The sequence below is a fragment of the Lethenteron reissneri genome, chromosome 19 (genome assembly GCF_015708825.2).
Source record: "Lethenteron reissneri isolate LAM-NWPU_2019-01 chromosome 19, ASM1570882v1, whole genome shotgun sequence".
NCBI classification, from domain to species: Eukaryota; Metazoa; Chordata; class Hyperoartia; order Petromyzontiformes; family Petromyzontidae; genus Lethenteron; species Lethenteron reissneri.
Window position 1 is genome coordinate 13501061 of NC_083797.1, and position 19399 is coordinate 13520459.

The window sequence follows — 19399 nt, forward strand, 5'->3', positions numbered from 1 at the left end:
GGCGGTTGCCCCTGGCAACGGCTAGCCACGCCTTCGCCGCTTTCATTGGACCTGGCAACGGCTAGCCACGCCTTCGCCAAGGGCTGCAGTTTCATTGGACGGCGGTTGCCCCTGCCAACGGCTAGCCACGCCTTCGCCACTTTCATAAGCTCCGTATTTAATTAAATAATAGCCATTACACAGTATTGTTGGAGCGCTAGGGGGGGGGGGGGAAGGAACGCCACCCGTACCCTGCCTTTTCCAAGCCGACAATTTTAGGCGAGGCCGCAGGCTTTGCACGCTACTAGGCCTCGACACCCACCACGCCACTCTGAGGTAAATTCATCAAAGTTTTTCCTACTCTTCACTACACCCCCACCACAATGTGTGCTATTAATATTACTTTTAAACCCAACGCGCCAACAATCGATTACTTTAATGTTCACTGTACAAATACTCATTAAGCTGGGTGAGCGTACTGCCAGTCTATCATGTACACTGTAGCCTGCTTATTAAGCTCGGTGAGTGTACTGCCACTCTATCATGTACACTCTAGCCTGCTTATGAAGCTGAGTGCGTGTACTGGCAGTCTATAATGTGGACTCTTGCCTGGTTATTATAATCGATTCTTTATATGTTCTTTGTACAAACAGTCATTAAGCTGCTTGAGCGACCCCAGTTCGATTCCAACTCACGCCCACCACCGCTGACGATTATTTGAAACGGACCTGGCCCTCCCCTAGGTCCACTCAGCCTCAAAAGCGTAACTGCTGTCGTGTGTGAACATCGTCACTGGGGAGACAAAGGCGGCGGAGCATCGTGGATCCAAGTCCCGGGCGAAGCCGGGTCATGTGTATGTGTGTTTGTGTTTATGTGTATGTCTGTGTGTCTCTATGTATGTGTGTATGTATGTGTATGTATGTGTTTGTGTGTATGTGTGTGTGTATGTATGTGGGTTTTTTTTTATGTCTTTATGTGTATGTCTGCGTGTCTCTATGTATGTGTGTATGTACGTGTGTGCATGTGTTTGTGTGTATGTATGTGTGTGTCTATGTATGTGTGTGTATGTGTTTCTGTGTATGTATGTGTGTGTATGTATGTGTGTTACGTGTCTGTCTGTGTGTCTGCATGTATGTGTGTGTGTATTGTGTATGTGTTTGTGTGCATGTATGTGTGTGTTTGTGTGTATGTGTATGTCTGTGTGTTTGTATGTGTGTGTATGTGTGTGTATGTGTTTGTGTGTATGTGTGTGTATGTATGTGTGTGTATGTGTTTGTATGTGTTTGTGTGTTTACGCTCGCATTACACAAATGTGTTGCTGGTCTAAGGCGTTCCTCGCACAGCATTGCCGCTTTATTATTTCAGTCGTTTACTGCCTTACGCACCCTGAAAGTCGTGTGTGTCTGCAGCAAGCGCGTGTATGTGTACCTGTAATGGGTTCAATTTAGGCGCACACACTTCTTGGGAGGCAACACTCATTTATTAATTAACACAACGTTTACTCAACAGTTACTCTTACTCTACACATAGGGTGGTGACCACCGACCTACACTAGCTAACACACAATTGTATTTTAGTCTCTCTCCAGCGTGACCCAGCCAGGTGGCTGCTGGCAGTCCGCTCACTGTAGGTCTTCTCTTCTGGCATCTTCACGAGGTGTCTTCATTCTTCTCAGGAACAGCCCTGCTCTGCCCTCACACCACCCTTATATCTCGTCTCTCTGGCGTGGCCGGCTCCGCCCAGGCCACGCCTCCCTTCCCAGGCCACGCCTCACTTCCCAGGCCACGCCTCACTTCCCCCACCTCTGGGAAGGTCCGGATCCCTCCAGCACGTGACCCCCCAGGCACCCCCTTGGGGCCCCCAGCCCTCGTACGGGCCAACACAGTAGTGACCGTTCTGTCACTACATCACCCCCTCCTGTATAAACACACAGCCGTCCCCGGCTGTAACACAACTGTGAACATCGAAAAGGTGTGCCTCCGAACCAGCAACATCAATAAATGACCGGCGACCGATAAGAAATACAATCACGTAATATATACAGAATCGACGAGGGTAAAAGGGAACCGCATAGAAAACGGGGAATTAACAACAAATATACATGAAAACTGGCTAACCCACTTACGCTACAGCACAGCCCCCCCACCGTTAGAATCACGCATGCAATGACAGTCACCCGTTAGCACCCCCCCGCCTTTCCGACGTGGCGTCACAACCAGTAGCACGCGTCGGCCATATCGGGGGGGGAATTTCCATGTTACCACCCCACCGCCTTTCCGACGTGGCGTCACAACCAGTAGCACGCGTCGGCCATATCGGGGGGGGGGGATTTCCATGTTACCCCCCCACCGCCTTTCCGACGCGGCGTCACAACCAGTAGCACACGTCGGCCATATCGGTGGGATTTTAACCCAGTCTCTCTCCAAGACTCGCATCGCAGCATATAGCTGTACCGACCGAGCTGAGATGACCCAGTCTCTCTCCCAGACTCGCATCGCAGCATATAGCTGTACCGACCGAGCTGAGACGACCCATCGTTCACTCACTGCACAACATGCACCCTAACAACTGAGGGAAACAGTCTCAACGTAACAGGCCAACTCCACCCGAACCTTACGAATCTCCAGCCCACTGTTTCAACGCGCCTCAGAGGGTCTCAACCTCCGAGCCGTCAGGTCAAGCTGTCAGCCATAGCATGACGGGACCACCCTCCCTGAGCCATGTGAGCGCACAGCCCACAAGGCTAGACAAGCCACAGAGTGTCTCGCTCTCCGGGCTGTCAGGTCAAGCCGTCAGCCATTGCATGACGGGACCACACACTCCGAGCCATGTGAGCACACAGCCCACTAGGCTAGACATACCACGGAGTGTTTCGCTCTCCGGGCTGTCAGGTCAAGCCGTCAGCCATTGCATGACGGGACCACACTCTCCGAGCCATGTGAGCGCACAGCCCACTAGGCTAGACATGCCACGGAGTGTTTCAATCTCCGGGCTGTCAGGTCAAGCCGTCAGGCACAGCATGACGGGACCACACTCTCCGAGCCATGTGAGCGCACAGCCCACTAGGCTAGACATACCACGGAGTGTTTCAAGCTCCGGGCTGTCAGGTCAAGCCGTCAGCCATAGCATGACGGGACCACACTCTCCGAGCCATGTGAGCGCACAGCCCACTAGGCTAGACATACCACGGAGTGTTTCAAGCTCCGGGCTGTCAGGTCAAGCCGTCAGCCATAGCATGACGGGACCACACTCTCCGAGCCATGTGAGCGCACAGCCCACTAGGCTAGACATACCACGGAGTGTTTCAATCTCCGGGCTGTCAGGTCAAGCCGTCAGCCATAGCATGACGGGACCACAACGTTCATGTTAGACACGCAACACTCACTGGGCCATCCTGGTCAGGACCTGCGCCCCAAGATAGTGACAGCCAGCAGCACAATTCCAAATCCCTGGCAGCATGTCACCATCGCAATTTAACACCATCACAACACATACAATTTGAATTATGATCCCCCACAGAACTAATCCAATGCCGAACAGGTACGCACAATTTTTTTTTTTTTGACGATCCCGAATATTCAATGGTCACAACAATACACCTCACATCCCGTATCCGTACACATCATCTCCGAGACTCGCATTGCAGCAATGCAGCTGTACCAACCGAGTGGAGAGAGCAATGCAATTTGACGGCAATTAACGGAAACGCACCCCCGATCCATGTAGAACACAAGGAGCATTCCCGCACAAAAGACATCATCTGTGCAACAACGGACAGAAACCAACCAGTGAGTTTGAAACAAACCGAACCTGTCACTTCAAAATCCCCTTCAACATTAACCATGGGACTCAGGGCATTCGAATTTTGAGAGAAAAAAACTGTACACAAACCCCAAGAATCGCCGAATTGATTAATACAGTATATGCAGTATACGAAGTTCGTACAGTCAATCATTTGGCACAATGCACCATCCAGTCCCCACATGGCAACACACACAATCAATACTCCAGACAATCCGTACATAGTAAATAATCACAAGCAAGTACCCAACATTCCATACACTGTTAACAATGACGATCAAAGTTTCTGACAGTTGCAAGTGACAATCACGAGCGAAACTCCATACAGTATACACAATAACAATGGTGATTTCGCAACACAACGATGTAACAACACGAGTCATTAACACGGCAACATACAGGATATCCACGGAACTCGGGACACCAACAACGAATTAATCATTAACTACACGCAGAAGATACCGATCTCGACGCCGTAATTAACAACAAACACTGGTCGCCGCGTCAATTTCTCACGCACACAACCGGACGAACACGCTCCGCAACCCAGCGAGTAAAAAAAAACACACGATCGCAACCCGGCACACGCAAGATGGGTGAAAATTATTATTATTTTTCTTGGGGCCGGGTGCTTGTCATGTCATGACTCGCCTTGAAAACTGTGCATAGCAGAGGGCGGCAAGGTGGAGCACTGGGACGGCCCGAAGAATCTTCCATGGTGAACACGGCCTGCTCTTGCGAACGAACTCCCCCTCTGCAGGCGTTGATGTCGGCGGGAGCGGCATTTCGGCAGCAGGAGCGGCGTTTTGGTGGGAACAGCGCACCGACCTGCCGCCGAAATGGCGGGAACGGTGTTTTGCCGGGAACAGCGCCCCGACCAGCCGCCGAAATGGCGGGAACGGCGTTTTGGCGGGAACAGCGCCCCGACCAGCCGCCGAAATGGCGGGAACGGTGTTTTGGCGGGAACAGCGCCCCGACCAGCCGCCGAAATGGCGGGCCCACCGCGTGGCCCGCATGCCCGGGCCTCCCCCGCCAGCCCCCGCAGCGACGATGGTGTCCTCTCGCCGCGGCTCCATCGCTCCGTTCCCGATGGCGGCGAAGCAGCAGTGCGATGCAAGTCCCACCGCTCCGCGTGCAGCGCCATCTCTCTCTCTCTGTCACCGGGGCTGCCATCCCCGGGGCTGTCCGAAGGACGGTCGTCACACCATCCCCGTCGTACGAAGACGTCCAGATGAGTTTTGTATTTGTTTTTCGTGTGCCCATTTTACTTCCCTAGGATAACACCTAGCAATATTTATTTTTCCACAACTGACACCAAATGTAATGGGTTCAAATTAGGCGCACACACTTCTTGGGAGGCAACACTCATTTATTAATTAACACAACGTTTACTCAACAGTTACTCTTACTCTACACATAGGGTGGTGACCACCGACCTACACTAGCTAACACACAATTGTATTTTAGTCTCTCTCCAGCGTGACCCAGCCAGGTGGCTGCTGGCAGTCCGCTCACTGTAGGTCTTCTCTTCTGGCATCTTCACGAGGTGTCTTCATTCTTCTCAGGAACAGCCCTGCTCTGCCCTCACACCACCCTTATATCTCGTCTCTCTGGCGTGGCCGGCTCCGCCCAGGCCACGCCTCCCTTCCCAGGCCACGCCTCACTTCCCAGGCCACGCCTCACTTCCCCCACCTCTGGGAAGGTCCGGATCCCTCCAGCACGTGACCCCCCAGGCACCCCCTTGGGGCCCCCAGCCCTCGTACGGGCCAACACAGTAGTGACCGTTCTGTCACTACATACCTATGGACGCGCGCGCGTGTGTTGTGTAGGGGGAACGGTAGTGTAGTGCTTAGCGTGCTGTCTGTGTCTGTGTGTGTGTCTGTGTGTGTGTCTGTGTGTGTGCGTGTGTGGTGTGTGGGGAGCGGTAGTGTAGTGCTTAGCGTGCTGTCTGTGTGTCTGTGTGTGTGTGTGTCTGTCTGTGTCTGTCTGTGTGTGTCTGCGTGTGTCTGTGTGTGTGTCTGTGCGTGTGTGGTGTGTGAGGAGCGGTGGGTGTAGTGCTTAACGCTACGCTGCGCTACCAACCTGGCGAACCGAGTTCGATTCCCGCTCACGGCCACCACCGGTGACGATTATTTGAACCTCCCCTAGGTCGACTCAGCCTCAAACGAGTAACTGGTGTGGCGTATTAACATCGGCACTTGGGAGACAAAGGCGGCCGGGCGTGGTGGATCCAAGTCCCGGGCGAAGCCGGGTAGTACAGCTAGTATATATATAAAATCGTGAATGTCTGTCTGTCCGTCTGTGTGTGTGTGTGGATTTCGGACCATACGCACTTTCATTGGACGGCGGTTGCCCCTGGCAACGGCTAGCGACGCCTTCGCCGCTTTCATTGGACCTTGCAAAGGCTAGCGACGCCTTCGCCAAGGCCTGCAGTTTCATTGGACGGCGGTTGCCCCTGCCAACGGCTAGCCACGCCTTCGCCACTTTCATAGGCTCCGTAATTAATTAAATAATAGCCATTACACAGTATTGTTCGAGCGATAGGGGGGGGGGGAAGGAACGCCACCAGTACCCTGCCTCTGCCGGGTGGACAATTTTGGCGAGGCCGCAGGCTCTGCACGCTACTAGGCCTCGACACCCACCACGCCACTCTGAGGTAAATTCATCAAAGTTTGACCTACTCTTCACTCCACCCCCAACAAAATGTGTGCAATTAATATTACTTTTAAACCCAACGCGCCAAACATCGATTACTTAAATGTTCACTGTACAAATAGTCATTAGGCTGGGTCAACGTACTGCCAGTCTATCATGTAGACTGTAGCCTGCTTATTAAGCTCGGTGAGCGTACTGGCACTCTATCATGTACACTCTAGCCTGCTTATGAAGCTGACTGCGTGTACTGTCAGTCTATTATGTGGACTGTAGCCTGGTTATTATAATCTATTCTTTATATGTTCTTTGTACAAATAGTCATTAAGCTGGTTGAGCGACCCCAGTTCGATTCCAACTCACGCCCACCACCGCTGACGATTATTTGAAACGGACCTGGCCCTCCCCTAGGTCCACTCAGCCTCAAACGCGTAACTGCTGTCGTGTGTGAACATCGTCACTGGGGAGACAAAGGCGGCCGGGCATCGTGGATCCAAGTCCCGGGCGAAGCCGGGTCATGTGTATGTGTGTATGTGTTTATGTGTATGTCTGTGTGTCTGTATGTATGTGTGTATGTATGTGTGTGTATGTGTTTGTGTGTGTGTATGTATGTGGGTTTTTTTCTATGTCTTTATGTGTATGTCTGCGTGTCTGTATGTATGTGTGTATGTACGTGTGTGCATGTGCTTGTGTGTATGTATGTGTGTGTCTATGTATGTGTGTGTGTATGTGTTTCTGTGTATGTATGTGTGTGTATGTATGTGTGTTATGTGTCTGTCTGTATGTCTGCATGTATGTGTGTGTGTATTGTGTATGTGTTTGTATGTGTTTGTGTGTTTACGCTCGCATTACACAAATGTGTTGCAGGTCTAAGGCGTTCCTTGCGCAGCATTGCCGCTTTATTATTTCAGTCGTTTACTGCCGTACGCACCCTCAAAGTCGTGTGTGTCTGCAGCAAGCGCGTGTATGTGTACCTATGGACGCGCGCGCGTGTGTTGTGTAGGGGGAACGGTAGTGTAGTGCTTAGCGTGCTGCCTGTGTCTGTGTGTGTGTGTCTGTGTGTGTGTCTGTGTGTGTGTCTGTGTGTGTGCGTGTGTGGTGTGTGGGGAGCGGTAGTGTAGTGGTTAGCGTGCTGTCTGTGTGTGTGTCTCTGTCTGTGTGTGTCTGCGTGTGTCTGTGTGTGTGTCTGTGTGTGTGTCTGTGCGTGTGTGGTGTGTGAGGAGCGGTGGGTGTAGTGCTTAACGCTACGCTGCGCTACCAACCCGGCGAACCCAGTTCCATTCCCGCTCACGGCCACCACCGGTGACGATTATTTGAACCTCCCCTAGGTCGACTCTGATTCTAAAGAGTAACTGCTGTAGCGTATTAACATCGCCACTGGGGAGACAAAGGCGGCCGGCCGTGGTGGATACAAGTCCCGGGCGAAGCCGGGTAGTACAGCTAGTAATAAAATAAAATAATTCTCACGACGTTTCGGCTACAACGCAAGCAGCCGTCTTCAGGTGAAGAATGAGACACTACCAAGCATTCTTCACCTGAAGACGGCTGCTTGCGTTGTAGCCGAAACGTCGTGAGAATTATTTTATTTTATTATGTTTTATTTTTATTATTTTATTACTTCCCTTCTACGTGACTTTACCGAAAGAACCAAGAAGATGAATCCCTGCAGTCACGAAAGCTTTAAATCGAAGTATTAATGCATCTCACGTAAAAAAAAATTCGAGTGGAATGTGGTATAGGTGATTCAGTGGTAAAATTCCGGACTGCCACGTGGGAGACCTGAGATCGATTCCTGGCCAATGCACTTTTATCCAGATAAGCAACATTATAACCGATTAAAATGCACGTGGAGTGGTTTCAGGAAAATGACTTTACATGTCAATGAAGAAGATTAATCGCTTCAAATTCATTCCTTTGTATACTTGCAGAAAAAAACACGGTGAGGTCACTTTCAGCTGCGGAAATCAGGTCGCAGTAATTTTGACAACGACATGCAATAACTAGTATTGGAAACGAGTATTGACGAAGGATTTATCTTGCGGAAAGCGGTTCTACCAAATCTTTATAACAGGTGAAGAAATATTTTAACAACATCCCAATAACTTGCATATCATCAATTTAGTCCATCTTCATCTTCGGATATTCAAGAAAAATGGGAAAGTCAGGAGCCTAAGAAACACAGAAAAGTCTCACACGCTACTGAAAGATTTTCAGTATTCATGCATCTCACGTAAAATCACACCAGGCACACGAGGCATCGGTGGTTCAGTGGTAGAATTCTCGCCTGCCACGCGGGAGGCCCGGGTTCGATTCCCGGCCGATGCACTTTTATCCAACTAAACAACAATAAACTGCAAATTTGTAGCGAATATAAAAAAGAACCCACCATCATCTGCAGATCGTGATGAAAAAATTAAAAAGTCAGATTCTATATACACAGAGAACACGCAATTTTGGAGGAATGAAAAAAGAAGAGTATTAATGCATCTCACGTAAAATCACACCGGGCACACGAGGCATCGGTGGTTCAGTGGTAGAATTCTCGCCTGCCACGCGGGAGGCCCGGGTTCGATTCCCGGCCGATGCACTTTTATCCAACTAAACAACAATAAACTGCAAATTTGTAGCGAATATAAAAAAGAACCCACCATCATCTGCAGATCGTCATGAAAAAATAAAAAAGTCAGATTCTATATACAAAGAGAAAACGCAATTTTGGACGATGGAAAAAAGAAGAGTATTCATGCATCATGCATCTCACTTAAAACAATTCGAGTGGAATGTGGTATAGGTGATTCAGTGGAAGAATTCTGGACTGCCACGTGGAAGACCTGGGATCGATTCCTGGCCAAAGCCCTTATATCCAGATAAGCAACATCATCTATATATATAAAATCGTTCATGTCTGTCTGTCTGTCTGTGTGTGTGTGTGTGGACTTTGGCCCATACGCACTTTCATTGGACGGCGGTTGCCCCTGGCAACGGCTAGCCACGCCTTCGCCGCTTTCATTGGACCTGGCAACGGCTAGCCACGCCTTCGCCAAGGGCTGCAGTTTCATTGGACGGCGGTTGCCCCTGCCAACGGCTAGCCACGCCTTCGCCACTTTCATAAGCTCCGTATTTAATTAAATAATAGCCATTACACAGTATTGTTGGAGCGCTAGGGGGGGGTGGAAGGAACGCCACCCGTACCCTGCCTCTTCCAAGCCGACAATTTTAGGCGAGGCCGCAGGCTTTGCACGCTACTAGGCCTCGACACCCACCACGCCACTCTGAGGTAAATTCACCAAAGTTTTTCCTACTCTTCACTACACCCCCACCACAATGTGTGCTATTAATATTACTTTTAAACCCAACGCGCCAACAATCCATTACTTTAATGTTCACTGTACAAATACTCATTAAGCTGGGTGAGCGTACTGCCAGTCTATCATGTACACTGTAGCCTGCTTATTAAGCTCGGTGAGCGTACTGCCACTCTATCATGTACACTCTAGCCTGCTTATGAAGCTGAGTGCGTGTACTGGCAGTCTATAATGTGGACTCTTGCCTGGTTATTATAATCGATTCTTTATATGTTCTTTGTACAAACAGTCATTAAGCTGCTTGAGCGACCCCAGTTCGATTCCAACTCACGCCCACCACCGCTGACGATTATTTGAAACGGACCTGGCCCTCCCCTAGGTCCACTCAGCCTCAAAAGCGTAACTGCTGTCGTGTGTGAACATCGTCACTGGGGAGACAAAGGCGGCGGGGCATCGTGGATCCAAGTCCCGGGCGAAGCCGGGTCATGTGTATGTGTGTTTGTGTTTATGTGTATGTCTGTGTGTCTCTATGTATGTGTGTATGTATGTGTATGTATGTGTTTGTGTGTATGTGTGTGTGTATGTATGTGGGTTTTTTTTATGTCTTTATGTGTATGTCTGCGTGTCTCTATGTATGTGTGTATGTACGTGTGTGCATGTGTTTGTGTGTATGTTTGTGTGTGTCTATGTATGTGTGTGTCTATGTATGTGTGTGTATGTGTGTGTATGTATGTGTGTTATGTGTCTGTCTGTGTCTGCATGTATGTGTGTGTGTATTGTGTATGTGTTTGTGTGCATGTATGTGTGTGTTTGTGTGTATGTGTATGTCTGTGTGTATGTGTTTGTGTGTATGTGTGTGTATGTATGTGTGTGTATGTGTTTGTATGTGTTTGTGTGTTTACGCTCGCATTACACAAATGTGTTGCTGGTCTAAGGCGTTCCTCGCACAGCATTGCCGCTTTATTATTTCAGTCGTTTACTGCCTTACGCACCCTGAAAGTCGTGTGTGTCTGCAGCAAGCGCGTGTATGTGTACCTATGGACGCGCGCGCGTGTGTTGTGTAGGGGGAACGGTAGTGTAGTGCTTAGCGTGCTGTCTGTGTCTGTGTGTGTGTGTGTCTGTCTGTGTCTGTCTGTGTGTGTCTGCGTGTGTCTGTGTGTGTGTCTGTGTGTGTGCGTGTGTGGTGTGTGGGGAGCGGTAGTGTAGTGCTTAGCGTGCTGTCTGTGTGTCTGTGTGTGTGTGTGTCTGTCTGTGTCTGTCTGTGTGTGTCTGCGTGTGTCTGTGTGTGTGTCTGTGCGTGTGTGGTGTGTGAGGAGCGGTGGGTGTAGTGCTTAACGCTACGCTGCGCTACCAACCCGGCGAACCCAGTTCCATTCCCGCTCACGGCCACCACCGGTGACGATTATTTGAACCTCCCCTAGGTCCACTCAGCCTCAAACGAGTAACTGGTGTGGCGTATTAACATCGGCACTTGGGAGACAAAGGCGGCTGGGCGTGGTAGATCCAAGTCCCGGGCGAAGCCGGGTCATGTGTATGTGTTTATGTGTATGTCTGTGTGTCTGTATGCATGTGTGTATGTATGTGTGTGTATGTGTTTGTGTGTATGTCTGTGTGTGTATGTATGTCGGTTTTGCCGCCGTGGTGGATCCAAGTCCCGGGCGAAGCCGGGTCATGTGTATGTGTGTATGTGTTTATGTGTATGTCTGTGTGTCTGTATGCATGTGTGTATGTATGTGCATGTGTTTGTGTGTATGTATGTGTGTGTGTATGTATGTGGGTTTTTTTGTATGTGTTTATGTGTATGTCTGCATGCCTGTATGTATGTGTGTATGTACGTCTGTGGATGTGTTTGTGTGTATGTATGTGTGTGTCTATGTATGTGTGTGTATGTGTTTCTGTGTTTGTATGTGTGTGTATGTATGTGTGTTATGTGTCTGTCTGTGTGTCTGCATGTATGTGTGTGTGTATTGTGTATGTGTTTGTGTGTGTTTGTGTGTTTACGCTCGCATTACACAAATGTATAATGCGGGTCTAAGGCGTTCCTTACACAGCATTGCCGCTTTATTATTTCAGTCGTTTACTGCCGTATGCACCCTGAAAGTCGTGTGTGTCTGCAGCAAGCGCGTGTATGTGTACCTATGGACGCGCGCGCGTGTGTTGTGTAGGGGGAACGGTAGTGTAGTGCTTAGCGTGCTGCCTGTGTCTGTGTGTGTGTGTCTGTGTGTGTGTGTCTGTGTGTGTGTCTGTGTGTGTGTCTGTGTGTGTGCGTGTGTGGTGTGTGGGGAGCGGTAGTGTAGTGGTTAGCGTGCTGTCTGTGTGTGTGTTTCTGTCTGTGTGTGTCTGCGTGTGTCTGTGTGTGTGTCTGTGTGTGTGTCTGTGCGTGTGTGGTGTGTGAGGAGCGGTGGGTGTAGTGCTTAACGCTACGCTGCGCTACCAACCCGGCAAACCCAGTTCGATTCCCGCTCACGGCCACCACCGGTGACGATTATTTGAACCTCCCCTAGGTCGACTGTGCCTCAAACGAGTAACTTAACTACTGTAGCGTATTAACATCGCCACTGGGGAGACAAAGGCGGCCGGCCGTGGTAGATACAAGTCCCGGGTGAAGCCGGGTAGTACAGCTAGTAACCGATAAAAATGCACGTGGAGTGGTTTCAAGAAAATAACTTTCCATGTCAATGAAGAATGTTAATCGCATCAAATGCATTCCCTTGTATACTTGCAGAAAATAACACGGTGAGGTCACTTTCAGCTGCGGAAATCAGGTCGCAGTAATTTTGACAACGAAATGCAATAACTAGTATTGGAAACGAGTATTGACGAAGGATTTCTCTTGCGGAAAGCGGTTATACCAAATCTTTATAACAGGTGAAGAAATATTTTAACAACATCCCAATAACTTGCATATCATCAATTTAGTCCATCTTCATCTTCGGATATTCAAGAAAAATGGGAAAGTCAGGAGCCTAAGAAACACAGAAAAGTCTCACACGCGACTGAAAGAAGTTCAGTATTCATGGATCTCACGTAAAATCACACCAGGCACACGAGGCATCGGTGGTTCAGTGGTAGAATTCTCGCCTGCCACGCGGGAGGCCCGGGTTCGATTCCCGGCCGATGCACTTTTATCCAACTAAACAACAATAAACTGCAAATTTGTAGCGAATATAAAAAAGAACCCACCATCATCTGCAGATCGTGATGAAAAAATTAAAAAGTCAGATTCTATATACACAGAGAACACGCAATTTTGGAGGAATGAAAAAAGAAGAGTATTAATGCATCTCACGTAAAAAAAAGTCGAGTGGAATGTGGTATAGGTGATTCAGTGGTAGAATTCTGGACTGCCACGTGGGAGACCTGAGATCGATTCCTGGCCAATGCACTTTTATCCAGATAAGCAACATTATAACCGATTAAAATGCACGTGGAGTGGTTTCAGGAAAATGACTTTACATGTCAATGAAGAAGGTTAATCGCTTCAAATTCATTCCCTTGTATACTTGCAGAAACAAACACGGTGAGGTCACTTTCAACTGCGGAAATCAGGTCGCAGTTATTTTGCAACAAAATGCAATAACTAGTATTGGAAACGAGTAGTGACGAAGGATTTATCTTGCGGATAGCGGTTCTACCAAATCTTTATAACAGGTGAATAAATATTTTAACAACATCCCAATAACTTGCATATCATCAATTTAGTCCATCTTCGGATATTCAAGAAAAATGGGAAAGTCAGGAGCCTAAGAAACACAGAAAAGTCTCACACTCTACTGAAAGATTTTCAGTATTCATGCATCTCACGTAAAATCACACCGGGCACCCGAGGCATCGGTGGTTCAGTGGTAGAATTCTCGCCTGCCACGCGGGAGGCCCGGGTTCGATTCCCGGCCGATGCACTTTTATCCAACTCAACAACAATAAACTGCAAATTTGTAGCGAATATAAAAAAAGAACCCACCATCATCTTGCAGATCGTGATGAAAAAATTAAAAAGTCAGATTCTATATACAAAGAGAAAACGCAATTTTGGACGATGGAAAAAAGAAGAGTATTCATGCATCATGCATCTCACGTAAAAAAATTCGAGTGGAATGTGGTATAGGTGATTCAGTGGAAGAATTCTGGACTGCCACGTGGAAGACCTGGGATCGATTCCTGGCCAAAGCACTAATATCCAGATAAGCAACATCATAACCGATAAAAATGCACGTGGAGTGGTTTCAAGAAAATAACTTTCCATGTCAATGAAGAATATTAATCGCATCAAATGCATTCCCTTGTATACTTGCAGAAAAAAACACGGTGAGGTCACTTTCCGCTGCAGAAATCAGGTCGCAGTAATTGTGACAACGAAATGCAAAAACTAGTATTGGAAACGAGTAGTGACGAAGGATTTCTCTTGCGGAAAGCGGTTATACCAAATCTTTATAACAGGTGAAGAAATATTTTGACATCATCCCAATAACTTGCATATAATCAATTTAGTCCATCTTCATCTTCGGATATTCATGAAAAATGGGAAATTCAGGAGCCTAAGAAACACAGAAAAGTCTCACACGCGACTGAAAGAAGTTCAGTATTCATGCATCTCACGTAAAATCACACCAGGCACACGAGGCATCGGTGGTTCGGTGGTTCAGTGGTAGAATTCTCGCCTGCCACGCGGGAGGCCCGGGTTCGATTCCCGGCCGATGCACTTTTATCCAACTAAACAACAATAAACTGCAAATTTGTAGCGAATATAAAAAAGAACCCACCATCATCTGCAGATCGTGATGAAAAAATTAAAAAGTCAGATTCTATATACACAGAGAACACGCAATTTTGGAGGAATGAAAAAAGAAGAGTATTAATGCATCTCACGTAAAAAAAATTCGAGTGGAATGTGTTATAGGTGATTCAGTGGTAGAATTCTGGACTTCCACGTGGGAGACCTGAGATCGATTCCTGGCCAATGCACTTTTATCCAGATATGCAACATTATAACCGATTAAAATGCACGTGGAGTGGTTTCAGGAAATTGACTTTACATGTCAATGAAGAAGATTAATCGCTTCAACTTCATTCCCTTGTATACTTGCAGAAACAAACACCGTGAGGTCACTTTCAGCTGCGGAAATCAGGTCGCAGTTATTTTGACAACAAAATGCAATAACTAGTATTGGAAACGAGTAGTGACGAAGGATTTATCTTGCGGAAAGCGGTTCTACCAAATCTTTATAACAGGTGAAGAAATATTTTAACAACATCCCAATAACTTGCATATCATCAATTTAGTCCATCTTCGGATATTCAAGAAAAATGGGAAAGTCAGGAGCCTAAGAAACACAGAAAAGTCTCACACGCTACTGAAAGATTTTCAGTATTCATGCATCTCACGTAAAATCACACCAGGCACACGAGGCATCGGTGGTTCAGTGGTAGAATTCTCGCCTGCCACGCGGGAGGCCCGGGTTCGATTCCCGGCCGATGCACTTTTATCCAACTAAACAACCATAAACTGCAAATTTGTAGCGAATATAAAAAAGAACCCACCATCATCTGCAGATCGTGATGAAAAAATAAGAAAGTCAGATTCTATATACACAGAGAACACGCAATTTTGGTGGAATGAAAAAAGAAGAGTATTAATGCATCTTCTTGGTTCTTTCGGTAAAGTCACGTAGAAGGGAAGTAATACAATAATAAAAATAAAACATAATAAAATAAAATAATTCTCACGACGTTTCGGCTACAACGCAAGCAGCCGTCTTCAGGTGAAGAATGAGACACTACCAAGCATTCTTCACCTGAAGACGGCTGCTTGCGTTGTAGCCGAAACGTCGTGAGAATTATTTTATTTTATTATGTTTTATTTTTATTATTGTATTACTTCCCTTCTACGTGACTTTACCGAAAGAACCAAGAAGATGAATCCCTGCAGTCACGAAAGCTTTAAATCGAAGTATTAATGCATCTCACGTAAAAAAAATTCGAGTTGAATGTGGTATAGGTGATTCAGTGGTAAAATTCCGGACTGCCACGTGGGAGACCTGAGATCGATTCCCGGCCGATGCACTTTTATCCAACTAAACAACAATAAACTGCAAATTTGTCGCGAATATAAAAAAAGAACCCACCATCATCTGCAGATCGTGATGAAAAAATTTAAAAGTCAGATTCTATATACACAGAGAACACGCATTTTTGGCGGAATGAAAAAAGAAGAGTATTAATGCATCTCACGTAAAAAAAATTCGAGTGGAATGTGGTATAGGTGATTCAGTGGTAGAATTCTGGACTTCCACGTGGGAGACCTGAGATCGATTCCTGGCCAATGCACTTTTATCCAGATAAGCAACATTATAACCGATTAAAATGCACGTGGAGTGGTTTCAGGAAAATGACTTTACATGTCAATGAAGAAGATTAATCGCTTCAACTTCATTCCCTTGTATACTTGCAGAAAAAAACACGGTGAGGTCACTTTCCGCTGCAGAAATCAGGTCGCAGTAATTGTGACAACGAAATGCAAAAACTAGTATTGGAAACGAGTAGTGACGAAGGATTTCTCTTGCGGAAAGCGGTTATACCAAATCTTTATAACAGGTGAAGAAATATTTTGACATCATCCCAATAACTTGCATATAATCAATTTAGTCCATCTTCATCTTCGGATATTCATGAAAAATGGGAAATTCAGGAGCCTAAGAAACACAGAAAAGTCTCACACGCGACTGAAAGAAGTTCAGTATTCATGCATCTCACGTAAAATCACACCAGGCACACGAGGCATCGGTGGTTCGGTGGTTCAGTGGTAGAATTCTCGCCTGCCACGCGGGAGGCCCGGGTTCGATTCCCGGCCGATGCACTTTTATCCAACTAAACAACAATAAACTGCAAATTTGTAGCGAATATAAAAAAGAACCCACCATCATCTGCAGATCGTGATGAAAAAATTAAAAAGTCAGATTCTATATACACAGAGAACACGCAATTTTGGAGGAATGAAAAAAGAAGAGTATTAATGCATCTCACGTAAAAAAAATTCGAGTGGAATGTGTTATAGGTGATTCAGTGGTAGAATTCTGGACTTCCACGTGGGAGACCTGAGATCGATTCCTGGCCAATGCACTTTTATCCAGATATGCAACATTATAACCGATTAAAATGCACGTGGAGTGGTTTCAGGAAATTGACTTTACATGTCAATGAAGAAGATTAATCGCTTCAACTTCATTCCCTTGTATACTTGCAGAAACAAACACCGTGAGGTCACTTTCAGCTGCGGAAATCAGGTCGCAGTTATTTTGACAACAAAATGCAATAACTAGTATTGGAAACGAGTAGTGACGAAGGATTTATCTTGCGGAAAGCGGTTCTACCAAATCTTTATAACAGGTGAAGAAATATTTTAACAACATCCCAATAACTTGCATATCATCAATTTAGTCCATCTTCGGATATTCAAGAAAAATGGGAAAGTCAGGAGCCTAAGAAACACAGAAAAGTCTCACACGCTACTGAAAGATTTTCAGTATTCATGCATCTCACGTAAAATCACACCAGGCACACGAGGCATCGGTGGTTCAGTGGTAGAATTCTCGCCTGCCACGCGGGAGGCCCGGGTTCGATTCCCGGCCGATGCACTTTTATCCAACTAAACAACCATAAACTGCAAATTTGTAGCGAATATAAAAAAGAACCCACCATCATCTGCAGATCGTGATGAAAAAATAAGAAAGTCAGATTCTATATACACAGAGAACACGCAATTTTGGTGGAATGAAAAAAGAAGAGTATTAATGCATCTTCTTGGTTCTTTCGGTAAAGTCACGTAGAAGGGAAGTAATACAATAATAAAAATAAAACATAATAAAATAAAATAATTCTCACGACGTTTCGGCTACAACGCAAGCAGCCGTCTTCAGGTGAAGAATGAGACACTACCAAGCATTCTTCACCTGAAGACGGCTGCTTGCGTTGTAGCCGAAACGTCGTGAGAATTATTTTATTTTATTATGTTTTATTTTTATTATTTTATTACTTCCCTTCTACGTGACTTTACCGAAAGAACCAAGAAGATGAATCCCTGCAGTCACGAAAGCTTTAAATCGAAGTATTAATGCATCTCACGTAAAAAAAATTCGAGTGGAATGTGGTATAGGTGATTCAGTGGTAAAATTCCGGACTGCCACGTGGGAGACCTGAGATCGATTCCTGGCCAATGCACTTTTATCCAGATAAGCAACATTATAACCGATTAAAATGCACGTGGAGTGGTTTCATGAAAATGACTTTACATGTCAATGAAGAAGGTTAATCGCTTCAAATTCATTCCCTTGTATACTTGCAGAAACAAACACGGTGAGGTCACTTTCAGCTGCGGAAATCAGGTCGCAGTTATTTTGACAACAAAATGCAATAACTAGTATTGGAAACGAGTAGTGACGAAGGATTTATCTTGCGGAAAGCGGTTATACCAAATCTTTATAACAGGTGATGAAATATTTTAACTACATCCCAATAACTTGCATATCATCAATTTAGTCCATCTTCGGATATTCAAGAAAAATGGGAAAGTCAGGAGCCTAAGAAACACAGAAAAGTCTCACACGCTGCTGAAAGAAGTTCAGTATTCATGCATCTCACGTAAAATCACACCAGGCACACGAGGCATCGGTGGTTCAGTGGTAGAATTCTCGCCTGCCACGCGGGAGGCCCGGGTTCGATTCCCGGCCGATGCACTTTTATCCAACTAAACAACAATAAACTGCAAATTTGTAGCGAATATAAAAAAGAACCCACCATCATCTGCAGATCGTGATGAAAAGATAAGAAAGTCAGATTCTATATACACAGAGAACACGCAATTTTGGTGGAATGAAAAAAGAAGAGTATTAATGCATCTTCTTGGTTCTTTCGGTAAAGTCACGTAGAAGGGAAGTAATACAATAATAAAAATAAAACATAATAAAATAAAATAATTCTCACGACGTTTCGGCTACAACGCAAGCAGCCGTCTTCAGGTGAAGAATGAGACACTACCAAGCATTCTTCACCTGAAGACGGCTGCTTGCGTTGTAGCCGAAACGTCGTGAGAATTATTTTATTTTATTATGTTTTATTTTTATTATTGTATTACTTCCCTTCTACGTGACTTTACCGAAAGAACCAAGAAGATGAATCCCTGCAGTCACGAAAGCTTTAAATCGAAGTATTAATGCATCTCACGTAAAAAAAATTCGAGTTGAATGTGGTATAGGTGATTCAGTGGTAAAATTCCGGACTGCCACGTGGGAGACCTGAGATCGATTCCCGGCCGATGCACTTTTATCCAACTAAACAACAATAAACTGCAAATTTGTCGCGAATATAAAAAAAGAACCCACCATCATCTGCAGATCGTGATGAAAAAATTTAAAAGTCAGATTCTATATACACAGAGAACACGCATTTTTGGCGGAATGAAAAAAGAAGAGTATTAATGCATCTCACGTAAAAAAAATTCGAGTGGAATGTGGTATAGGTGATTCAGTGGTAGAATTCTGGACTTCCACGTGGGAGACCTGAGATCGATTCCTGGCCAATGCACTTTTATCCAGATAAGCAACATTATAACCGATTAAAATGCACGTGGAGTGGTTTCAGGAAAATGACTTTACATGTCAATGAAGAAG

The 19399-nt window shown here is 46.1% G+C and overlaps 7 non-coding genes across 7 annotated transcripts; all 7 read left to right on the plus strand.

The window, feature by feature from the left end:
- Positions 1-8686: 8686 nt before the first annotated feature.
- On the plus strand, positions 8687-8757 carry TRNAG-GCC (transfer RNA glycine (anticodon GCC)). Its single transcript has one exon. It is a non-coding gene; the product is annotated as a tRNA-Gly (tRNA).
- Positions 8758-8948: 191 nt separating this feature from the next.
- On the plus strand, positions 8949-9019 carry TRNAG-GCC (transfer RNA glycine (anticodon GCC)). Its single transcript has one exon. It is a non-coding gene; the product is annotated as a tRNA-Gly (tRNA).
- Positions 9020-12788: 3769 nt separating this feature from the next.
- Positions 12789-12859, plus strand: TRNAG-GCC (transfer RNA glycine (anticodon GCC)). The gene has a single exon. It is a non-coding gene; the product is annotated as a tRNA-Gly (tRNA).
- A 706-nt stretch (positions 12860-13565) lies between these two features.
- Positions 13566-13636, plus strand: TRNAG-GCC (transfer RNA glycine (anticodon GCC)). Its single transcript has one exon. It is a non-coding gene; the product is annotated as a tRNA-Gly (tRNA).
- A 1507-nt stretch (positions 13637-15143) lies between these two features.
- TRNAG-GCC (transfer RNA glycine (anticodon GCC)) lies at positions 15144-15214 on the plus strand. Its single transcript has one exon. It is a non-coding gene; the product is annotated as a tRNA-Gly (tRNA).
- Positions 15215-17297: 2083 nt separating this feature from the next.
- TRNAG-GCC (transfer RNA glycine (anticodon GCC)) lies at positions 17298-17368 on the plus strand. The gene has a single exon. It is a non-coding gene; the product is annotated as a tRNA-Gly (tRNA).
- A 1027-nt stretch (positions 17369-18395) lies between these two features.
- TRNAG-GCC (transfer RNA glycine (anticodon GCC)) lies at positions 18396-18466 on the plus strand. Its single transcript has one exon. It is a non-coding gene; the product is annotated as a tRNA-Gly (tRNA).
- The last annotated feature ends 933 nt before the right edge of the window (positions 18467-19399 follow it).